The sequence below is a fragment of the Silene latifolia genome, chromosome 8 (assembly GCF_048544455.1).
Source record: "Silene latifolia isolate original U9 population chromosome 8, ASM4854445v1, whole genome shotgun sequence".
NCBI classification, from domain to species: domain Eukaryota; kingdom Viridiplantae; phylum Streptophyta; class Magnoliopsida; order Caryophyllales; family Caryophyllaceae; genus Silene; species Silene latifolia.
In genome coordinates, this window is record NC_133533.1 from 71,145,068 (window position 1) to 71,157,103 (window position 12,036).

General features: G+C 35.6%; 1 long non-coding RNA gene across 2 annotated transcripts; it reads left to right on the plus strand.

The window, feature by feature from the left end:
• The first annotated feature begins 4,344 nt into the window (after nucleotides 1-4,344).
• LOC141594407 (uncharacterized) lies at nucleotides 4,345-6,396 on the plus strand. 2 transcript variants are annotated; one of them, XR_012522180.1, is made up of 5 exons: nucleotides 4,345-4,625; nucleotides 4,889-5,283; nucleotides 5,561-5,590; nucleotides 5,896-5,969; nucleotides 6,072-6,396. It is a non-coding gene; the product is annotated as an uncharacterized LOC141594407 (long non-coding RNA). The 2 variants fall into 2 exon arrangements; XR_012522181.1 differs by having other exon boundaries at nucleotides 4,889-4,985.
• The last annotated feature ends 5,640 nt before the right edge of the window (nucleotides 6,397-12,036 follow it).

Consider the following 12,036-nt stretch of genomic DNA (forward strand, 5'->3'; position numbering starts at 1 on the left):
TGGTTGGGTTCCTATGTACTACTCTATGAACACATAGGCTAATTTAAGCAGACATTTTGTAGTGGTATTTGTGTATCTATATAAATATTGCCTCATTTTTTGTAGTCTTATTCACTTGTATGTTGAGCATGTCACAGTAGAGCATTACAAATGTAACTTTAGAAGTAAACTGTCACAACTCAATGCTGAATTTTCTTGGAGAGAAGTGCAGCAAGTGGCTTAAGACTGAGATAGGACATCATGTTACGTGAAATTTTTTTTGCCTGACTTATCCATTCCTATTTCTTTATTGCTCGGGCCAGGGAGAGGAAGGGCCACAGAGGAGAGAAGAGCAGGAGAGGAAGAAGAAGCTCGTGAAAGAGACCATGCCAGAACATATGTATTTTGACACAGAACCCAAACACAACCACCTCGGTTAACTTTCAGGTGAGATGCTGAGTCTGTGTGTATGTGTTTGATTACTAAGTGTTGTGAGTGAATGGATAAACAAGCATAACGTTTACCTATATTACTTGCTGGGTATCGTGCTTTGTATTTCTTAAAGTTTCAGACGGTAGTTCTAACATCGTGTTTACCTCTTTAATTGGAAAGTTATTAACTCCTCCGGAGACCCCTCTTTTTTCATCATTGGATGATAAGCCAGCCGCTGCCATCGTCCTCTTTATTGCGTTCATTGAACGTTGATTGGATGATGGTTGTCATTAATTTGAACTATTGTCTATCGAAATCAATTTAACGCGGTTTAATTAATGACATTTTTTGTATTTGGTTTGTTTAGAATGTTTTCTTTTGTGTTCATCTGGAAGCTAATTTTTGTGTGTATGTCACACCTGCTGGCTGTTGCATTAGAATGTTGATGCAGGTACTTTGTAACTTGTAATTGGCTTAAGATTGAAATAGGGCCATCATGTTACATGAAATTGTTTTTCTGCCTGACTTATCCATTCCCATTTCTTTGTTGCTTAGGCGAGGGAGAGGCAGAGACAGAGGAGAGAAGAGCGGGAGAGGATTGAAAGAGAACATGCAGAGGAAGAGAGAAAATGCAAAGAGGAGAAGAAGCTCGGGAAAGAGAAGCACAAGAAGGAAGCTGCTTAGTTTTGAGGTAGAATATTATGAGAACTTGATACTGATGTTGATTTGTAATGGTAGTTGTATGCTAAACATTGGTATTGTAATTAATTATTATTATCTTAATTAAAGAATTTACATTTATAATAAATCATATTTTTGTAAATAATTTTTTTTTAAAAAAAAATTAATTGAGAAACGGCTACAGTTGTTAAAAGAGAACCGTAGCCTAAAGTGACTTATGGCTACGGTTTAATCTTAATAACCGTAGCCATAAGTCACTTCAGGCTACGGCTCCTATTAATAACCATAGCCATAAGTCACTTTTGGCCACGGTTCCTGACCGTAGCCATAACTACTTGATCTAAGGCAACACCCCGATTTACTACGGTCGAGGAACCGTAGCCAAATGTTATTTTTAACCGTAGCCAAAAGCCATTTCTGTACTAGTGAACCCTAACTCCCTACAACTATAAATACCTCTCTTCATTCAATAATTAGAGGTGACACATATACACTTTCAAAGAGAAAAATATTTAAGTAAAATTTATTTGAGCCTTAATTCTTATTTTACAATTTGTTTATACAAAAATTGCGCATCAAGTTTGTCAATCACTCAAAGAGAAATCGTTATAGGATACTAAGTACACAAAGATATTATACTCACTCGCATAACGTGAGATTAGTATTTATCGTTGTACTTTTCTTATTAACGTAAGAGCAACCTAGAATATTTAGCGATACTCAATCTGAGTTATAATCATATAGTTGATTATACGAGTGGATTGATAATTTTTGTAATCCGTAGAAAGGTACTAAAAATTATTAATCGAGAATAATGGACGTAGGTTTCGACTTGTGAAACTGAACCACTTCAAAAATCCTGTGTGTCTCTCTTTCTCTCTCTCTTTATTTTTGTTATTTCGATTTTGCGCTTATTAGTATAATTAATTAGTTGATTTTAATCATAAAATCAAATAATTAATTTTACATCATATATTTCGAAAAAGCGGTCATCGTTTTTAATACTCAATTCACCCGTCCTCTCCCCCCCCCTCTTTCGTATTCGATCAATAGACTCCTCAATAGTCAATTACTAAATGACATGTGGATCAAATTGAGTACTGTAAATGACCAAATTATTCATCAAATGCATTTCTAAAATAGAAAGGACAACAAATGACTGGGACAACCAAAAATGAAAAAGGACAACAAATAACCGGGATGGAGAGAGTATTACATTGTTAAATTCATTTGATTTGAAATTGACATCTTTGAAACTCAATACTAATAGTCTAATACATATTCCGTATAAAACAAATGATAGCTTTATTAAATATGACGCGATTACACAATTTTGGCTACGTCGACCCATACGAGTAAAACCAACAGTAGTGCATAAACCACGTAATACTCTCATAATTTGGCATGACTTCTTTTATATTTGTACAAGCAAAGGTCAATCCCATTTCCACAAAGGCACAAAGCATATATGCTCCTCCGTACAAGGTTTAACAAGACAGGGGAGCCGTTAGGGTAGTAAATGGTGCAACCAGAAGGAGCCATTCAGCAATTGCAAGGCGGATTCAAATGCTGATCCCCAGATGTTGGGCATGCCATGTAACCATATCCGTCGAAGCAAATTTGGGGACAAATTTTCGTGTCCACCTCTGCCACCTTCCCTCCTCCAAGCATCAATGCTATTACTGCACATACGAATTTGTCACGTAATGTAGCGTTGCATAGCGATAGCACATCATCGAGTGTTGCTTAATTCGGTATATTATTACTTCGTTTGTATTTTCCAAGTTTTATGAAATCGGAAAAGAATTTAAATTGCATCTAAGAGCGATGAATCTAGTTACGGGGACGAATGCACAGGCTGACCACTTGACCAGGCTTAGCCTGGGCGAATTTTTTTGAAAAAATATACCCAATTTTTTTTTTTTTTTCAAAAAAATAACTATGATTAGAAATATACTCCGTAGGTAAGATTAATCTTTCAGCCTTGGTAGAATTTGAACCTAACTTCATCCCTGATCTAATAGTTGTATTGTCGGTTCAGTGATTTCGTCTTGACGATAAAGGAAGAGTGAACTCACCGAATATCGCGAGGATGGCAGGAAGCTTGGTTTTGAGAGTATCCATTTCTGCGAGTCTTCGTAAGTTAGTTCAGTTGTTCTTAACCTTACTTATGATAGAACACATTGTAGGAGATTAAGAGTATTTATTCAATAAATCATTAATTATTCACTATACAATACAACTTATTCAAAGTCAACATTCAATTTCTGATTTAATTTAATTTTAGTCCTACGATGGTTACCAATTGACAAGCAATATAAAGAAAACAAATTACAAAATCAAGACTTCTTCATGAGATCTCTCACTAATTCAACTTTTTTTGACAAAAAAAAGGCCGGATTTTCAAATTAGTTGATTGCACATTTGCACATATACTTCGTATATAAATGCATTCACACATCATTGTTTTTTTTTTGGTTGAAATGAGTACACTATTTCACGAATTTTCTCACATCCTTGTTAAAACCAGGCCAGTTATTCAACTTAATTGTTCATAGTCTTCACAAGTACAGTTACTAGGTGCGGACCTAGCTTTTTTAATGTCGTAGTAATTGCTACACCAGATGGAGTAAAATTTTATCATTAAATGTAGGAGTAAACTATACAGAAAGGACCCGATGTATAAAAGTTAATCGTCAAGGATCGTCTAAAGTATCACAGGTAGCAAATAAGGACTCAAAAACTAGCTTTACTCCATTTCCTTCTTGTAAAACATTAAAATCTATAAAATCTTATTAAAAGGCTAGTCTCAAAAGGCCACGCAGATAATGCCACGTAGGATAAGGAAAAGCCACGTATGCATTTGCAATGCCACATCTTAATCTGCGTGTCACTTTAATCTATAAAATCTATACAAAGCGTAATTTGAATAGTGTTAGATTGCCACGTGTCAGCGTCCAAAGTCTCTATGAATACGTAAACATGAGTATATGAGTATATTATACCTCTACGGCTCTACACCTTATTGATAAAACAGTAACAACTTATTTTTTTTTATTAGGTAAGAAAACTAAGTTGATCCTCTAGGGTAGGACCAACATATCTCATCCTTTCGAATGAGGGAGGTAAGTTGAAGTCATCGGCTATCAAACCACCTCGAAAGAGTTGGACATGAATGTCCAATAGAAGCCATGAAGTCAGCACAATAACAACCTTTTGGTTTCCCCTTATTGAATACTCAATTTTCCCAATTGAAGACTCGCTTTAATTTTACAGAAAAAACCGTCACTACCATTAATCGAATACTTATCATCTTCACTTTTAAAAAATGCTACCACCATTAATCAGCATTCAATCGTGTCACATCATTACTCTCAGTACAATTTATCTTCCAATAATCAATATAATCGACGGTTTTTGCTCTTAATGATAACATACACTCTTCTCCTAAAATCAGCAACCAGTGTCTATAATAATTTGACAAAATCGGTCTCATGTTCTGATATTATTTTATTGTCAAGGTTAACAAACAGGTATGCCTCTATTCATTTGATTTGATTCATCTCATGTTCATGCATCATTGAATAATTATTGTTTGATTGATTGTATGTATCAACAACGATAATCTTCTTACGAAATATTGTTTTTTTTTTTTGGTGATTTATGATTTTTTTCGATTTATTGTTTTTTCTAGCGGCTACAATTTTAGATCTTGAGTTTAGTAAACTAGGCTCATGTAAGGTTTATGTGGGTATTGTTGGATAGCTCTGATTTTTTGCTTAATTGTTTCTGACAGTCATCTCAACACTCAACATGGGGCAAGTCGTCTAATTCTACATGATGAAATACGCACCTACAAGATGAAAATGATTGGCGCATAATTTTGTTCAAAAGTATGAATCTTTCTTTATTCTTTATTATTAGACATTCTTAGCTCTACATTAGTCATATTAGTTTTAAAATTGCCGAAACTTTATGTGGTCTGAAGTCTAATTATACAAGAGAATTCTTTCGATTACGTTCGTTAATTGTTTAATAATGGTGATGAACTGTAGTTATTTACGTGATCGTGATTCACTATACACTTGACGGGGTGATTGAGCACAATGGGTTATTGGTCTCACTAATTGTAGGGCTGAGATTGACTTTTAGTGGAACCAAGTTTGCAAATTTTGCAAATTCTGGTGGGAGGTGAGCAATTTTAGCTTTGTTTTTTTACTCAAAATTTCTATTTAATTTTGCTTTATAATTGTGGTTGGTTAAGCATAAATAATGTTTAAATATTAATCATAATTATGATTAAGGTCACTAAACCATCGTCTCATGGAATGTTATTCCAATTGCATATTTACCCTAATTGTGTACTATTAGTCATTCATTATACCTGTGAAAATGTTATATGGTGGAGTTATTAATTTGTTACTATATTTTTAATTTTTTTATGGGTGTTCATTTGGCTTTATTGCAGATTTCTTAACTCGGTTAGACGAGGAATGAGGTACATCTTAGACCTTGCAATTATTTTACTCTTACAATTTTGTCAAATAGTTACTTTCTCCGTTTCGGTCATTTGTTTACCTTTAATTTTGGCACAAAGACCAAAGAAAGAGGAAAGGGCTAATTGGACTAAATTGAGTGTAGAGGATCAAATTGATCATCAAAGGGATTTCCAAAATAGAAAGCTAAACAATTGACTGAGACAAACAAAAATGGAATAGATAAACAAATGATCGGATGAAGAGAGTGGTATTTATTTCACACATTTGATGAGCTATGTTTTTTGTTTTCATGTTTGCATATAAGCAATTGAGATTGGAGAATAGGAGGATGTTTATGGTCAATTTGAACTCGAGCTTTTAAAAGTCAACAAATTGGAGGTTAATTTCATTTCTCCACCATATTTTATTCTTTTACATGCATGCACCTTGCTTGATTTTCTTTTTAGTAAGGATCTTAAAAGGTTAATATTGTTATTGCAGGACGTATTCCACTCTTATATTGTTTCTACTATGAACAAACCAAATGTGAATCAAATAATTAACGAGACGGGACATGAGAGAAACATAACAAACCATGAAGTACTCGAAGTACTTTAGAGAAGTGTAGCAGATTGAATCTATTTTTAGTTAGTCTTACTTGTGACGACCACAAGCTTGTGAGTTGTGACCTCATACAATCCTCTTCTACTTGCTCTCCCACTATTTTAATGGCTTAAGTCATTAAAGTCGTCATATTTCAGTTTAGATATTACTATTTTTATTTTTATATTTTTAATTTTTTTAATTTATGCTTATTTCAAGTGAATTTTTGTCCTTCATGTATATGGAATAAGAAAACTCGATTACTCTTTAGAAAGAGACAGTTTCAACTTCTATATAATTTTATTTTATGATAACTTCAATTTAGGATTTCACTCACATTCATTCTTCCTAAGCTATTGCAATTTTCGAGGAAAAAAAGAGTTTCTCTAACGTGTGCTCTAAGGGCACACATTAAGATCCTAAATAAAGAAAGGACCAGAGGAATATTTTACTAATATGGAAAAAATGAATTGATATTTACAATTCTCATGTTATATTCCTTTGTTTCTTTCTTTATTTATATTCTTAATGCGTGCCCTAAGGACACACGTTAGAAAAACCCTTTCTTTTAACATGGATTCATGTCTCATTTGGGAACATAATTATGGTATATATTGTGTCTTAAGAGTTAAGATAGTACTATTACGTAATACTTTGCCTGCTCTCCCATTGTAATCGATCTTCTGGATAAATGATGAATGACGCCTATCTTTATGCCACTATCCTTAAATAGTTTAGAACTTTTGATCGAAATAGCAAATCTTCCGATCTTCGCATAGTTAGTTGAATCTAAAGCGCATGTTTTGTTTGTTTCATCTTTTTGTTTTCTGTTATTAAAGAACGGTGAAAGAAGAAAAGAGGTGTCGGGTGTTTAAGATGTAGATATATATGTTTGCACCAATTTTTAAAAATCAAATCATATGAACTTTTCATTTTTCCCCATAATGGTCCGGTGTTGATGGAAAACTTATTGTTACTAAGTAACTTAGTGAGAGTATAATTAGTTTGATAGACCACACCCGCGAGTTTTGCGGGCCACAAAACTAGTTAAACAATTAAATGTACAAGCCAAAATATTTGCCGCCTATTCCATTTTGTTTATACTGTAATGCTGCTCTTCACAAAAAATTCATCAAAATTTCTATACACAAAACACAATTAAACAATGACAATTGCTTCAAGCTAATTTTCAATTTTGCTAATAGTAATGTTAATCATTCTTCCGACCTAGAAAAAAAATCACTCATAACTTACCAAACCATGAAAATTGCTTCAAATAATTTCGATTTTTTTTCACCAGTTATTGTCAAACACGACACTGAGATTTTTCAGATGTTTCAAACTCCAAGTAATTAAACTTTTCCAAGTTAATCATCATTCCCTCAATTGTGTAAATGGTTATGTGAAGAATCACATGAAAGTCTCCACATCAGAGAAATAGAGAAGAGTGATCTAGCTTATAACCCAAAGGGCTATTCCATCCATCACCAATTGATTTTAGGATGGAATCTTCTTGGACTTATAAAGTGGACACTCTTTCTTACTCGACGTATGCGGTGATAGAATTATGTAAAAGGTTTGAATTGTATTAAAATTGCATAAAGAATTTGTACATGGCCTAAACTATTTATACAAGAATAGAACACAAACTAAACCCTAGAAGCCTAATGTTAGATGTAATTACAAGCCAAATCACAAGATATTGTGAACTAGTGAAACTAGGAAAGAAATAACTAAAGAATAAACACAATATACAAAATGATATGATAGAAATATTATGTGATATTTCCAATACGCCCCCGCAAGACGGACGACGATTGAGAGAGCCCGTTCTTGGAGAAAAAGAATATAGAAGCAAGGTGTAGACCACGCCAACGGTCGTAATTTGTACCGGAGGGGGCTTCAGTGGAAGTTGAAGAGGCATATATATAGTTTGTTTACAAGCCAGAAAAGTTGGGAGTTGTAGGAGGCCGTCAATGAGGCTGGTTTGGGTGACAAGAAGCAGATAGAGGTTTCTCGAAGTTGGGGTTTCATCAAACATTTGCACAACATGAACAATTTGAGTGTGAATGATGATGGGGTTTTGAGGATGGCTGGATAAAAGGGGTTGCCAATTTGCCATGAAAATGAAAGTGTATATGAGAGAGGAATCAGGAAAGGTGGAGAGGGTGATTACTCCATGGTTGAGAAGGTGTTGAGTTGCCATGAAAGTAAACGTGTATACCGTTAGAAGTTAAGGTAAGATTTTTTTTTTTTTTTAAAATTAAGAAAATGCAAGGAATTTTTTTTTTTGGTTGGTACGAGAATTATTTTTTTTTGGGGGGGAGAAAAAGGGAAATATAGATAACGAGATTTGAGTGTTTGACCGAGCGAGTTGTTGCCAAATATGTAGAAGTATCTAGGAGAACGATCAAATTAAAAAGGGTAGTCGTGTGAATGACCAAGTTTGTAAAAAGGTGGTCACGTGGATGACCAAAATTGTAAGGGTGGTCATGGGTGACCAAGTAAGGGGTAGCCTAATATTTGACCGTATTTTTAAAGGGGTGGTTGCGTAGGCAGCCAGAATTGCAAGGAGTTGCCGAGATGACGACAAAGTTTAGTAGAGGAGTGGTCGAGTAGTTGACCAAGTTAATAAAGGGGTCCCTACAAGGGCACAAAGTTTATGAGGGTTGGCCACAAGGGCACAAAGTTTGAGAGGGGTGGTCACAAGGACGCCAAAGTTTATGAGGGTGGTCAAGAGTGACCAAATTTGTGAGGGGTGGCCATGATGACCAATTTTGTAAGGGGTGGTCATGGGTGACCAAAGTAGGGGTTGATCGTTTGTTCCATAGTTTGATGCAATTCTTGGGGTAGCGGAAGATGGAATAAGAGTGGTGGGTGGTGGTAGCGGAACAGGATCAACTCTTAAGGCGTTAACCTTTATCAAGAGCACGAGGCTCTAATACCGTGATAGAATTATGTGAAAGGTTTGAATTGTATTAGAATTGCATAAAAGAATTTGTACATGGCCTAAACTATTTATACAAGAATAGAACACAAACTAAACCCTAGAAGCGTAATGTTAGACGTAATTATAAGCTAAATCACAAGAGATTGTGAACTAGTGAAACTAGGAAAGAATTAACTAAAGAATGCTGATGACCTTTTGCTTTTTAGCAGAGGTGACAGAACATCTATTATGGACCTTTTGAGGGCTTTTGCTACATTCTCTAAGTCCTCTGGGCTAGAAATGAACAAGGAGAAGTCTGAAATATATTTTAATGGCATGGTTTAAGGGGATGTGGATTACATACTCAGGATTTCTGGTTTTACAGCTGGGGAGTTCCTATTTAGATATTTGGGAATCCCAATTTCTCATAAAAGGATGGGGATTGGTGACTGCACAAGATTAGTTGAGAAAGTGGTGGCTAAAATAAGGAGTTGGGGGGCAAAAAAGGTGAGTTATGCTGGGAGACTTGTTCTCATTCAGTCTGTGTTGTCTCAGTTACACTCTTATTGGACAAGAATTTTTGTTATTCCTCTAACTGTGATAGATAGAAGTGAGGGGATTTGTAGGAACTACTTATGGTCTGGTTCAGATCATTTCATGAAAATTCCTCCTGTCAAATGGGAAAGTATTTGTAAGGAAAAGAAATATGGTGGCTTGGGTATTATCAATTCCAGGAACTGGAATATTGCTATGATGGGTAAGTACACTAGCTGGTTGGCTATGAAAAGTGATCACCTATGGTTAAGATGGGTGTGTCATGTTTATATGAAAAGGAGGGACTGGAGAGAGTACAACCCTACTAATGCCACAAGTTGGACTTGGCGGAAAATTTGTCAAGTTAAGGAAAGAATGAAATCTGGATTTATTAATGGGCAGTGGAGTGCGACTGCAGGAGAGTACCAGGTTTCCAGTGGATATAAATGGTTAATGGGTCTGCAGCAATCAGTTCAGTGGTATCCAATTGTTTGGAGTAGGACTATTATACCTAGGCATGCTTTCATTGGGTGGCTAGTAATGCAGGAAAGATTGTTAACTAGGGATAGACTACTTTCTTTTGGGGTTATTACTGAGGCAGAGTGTGTAATATGCTCTTATCAGACTGAGACTCATGCTCACTTGTTTTATGAGTGTATCTTCAGTAGGCAATGTTGGGACCTGTTATGTGGATGGCTTGATATTTCCTTTCCCAGGTCTAATATTGTTGACTGGTTTTTACATTAGAGGTGTCCTTCATTGATGAAAAAGCAGATTGTGGGTGCTGCTATGGTGGCTTTATGGTACCACATATGGAATGCAAGGAATGTCACTAGACTGGAGGGTCGTGTCTTGGCTCCTAGATGCATACTGTCGCGGGTGAAGCATGATATCCAGCTGAGATGCCGAGAGAGGAGATGGGCATTAAAAGTTATGAATCTTCCTTGGGAACCATCGTTTAATTAGTTTTGGTCTGCAATTTATGTATTAGCGTAAAATGAATATGGTAAACATTGGTGAAGTTGTACTCTATTGTTTATTTCTCTAATTAATATATTTTCAAAGTTTCACCAAAAAAGAAATAACTAAAGAATAAACACAATATACAAAATGATATGATAGAAATATTATGTGATATTTCCAATATGCGGCACGGGCCCATGTGCGATCTAGCATGGTATCAGAGCCCAAGGCTTAGTATTGGGTTCCGAGACGAAGACGGATCTGAAAAGCGACCACCCGTCCGACGAAAATCTGGGCCACTATTTAGCGGGTCCGAAAAGCAACGACGTTCCCGCCAGACGAAACAGGTTCGAAAAATAACGGCGTTCCTGTCGATCGATCGAAAAGGAGACCTTACATGTGAGGGGGCGTGTGAAAAATCACATGAAAGTCTCCCACATCGGAGAAATAGAGAAGAGTGATCTAGCTTATAACCTAAGGGGCTACTCACCCATTGCCAATTGGTTTTGGGATAGAACCTCATTTAACTTATAAAGGGGACACTCTCTTCTACTCGATGGGTACGACCCAGGCCCATGTGCGATCTAACAGGTTGTTTGATACTAAGGATAATTTCATTGTAATAAACTATCATCATTCCCTTGGTGCATCTTTTAACTATCAATATTTGATGGGGGAAAAACAAAAGAAAGAATCTCAAGACATACCTTTCCCATTTATAGTGGTAAGTAAAACCACAAATTTTGGAGTGATTAATCTAAAACCTTGATGAATGATGCTGGGAGTAATGGTAAATTACAGAGGAGTAAGAGATGAAGTAGGCGAGAAACGTTCTAGCAATCAATATTATATATATTTCTAAAATCAAGGGACTTTTATGTAATTAAATAAATCTATACAAATTAATTATACTATATAGTTTTCAATCTTAGCGCTGTGTGATGTACCTGAACAAGGGACTTCAATGTAAATATTATATAGTTTTGGTTGAAGTATAAATTTAGATAACACATGTAACACCTCGTTCTTACCCGGCCAAGGTAATTAGAGAATGTTACCGTGTCGGTTTCCCGAGGCAGTGAAATCGGAACTACAATTAAGAAAAACTCTTTATATAATAAGAAGTTAAGTGATTACAAACCATAAACTAATAAACGAAGGAAAGTACAACTCATGACAACTATACTCCTTTAGCTAACTATACTCGACTCAGATGTCATCCAGGCTCGTCCTGTAATACTACAGTTTTATGAGCCTCTGGGTACTCTATCGAGTAGGCCTTACTCTGTCGAGTAAGGGTGTTTTGCATTTTAAAATAGTTTCTGACCTGTAGGGTACTCTATCGAGTAGCCTTAGGTACTCGATAGAGTAGCCGGCACTCGATCGAGTAGGTCAGTTACTCGATCGAGTAGCCCGGTTTACGGGTGATGTTTTGTC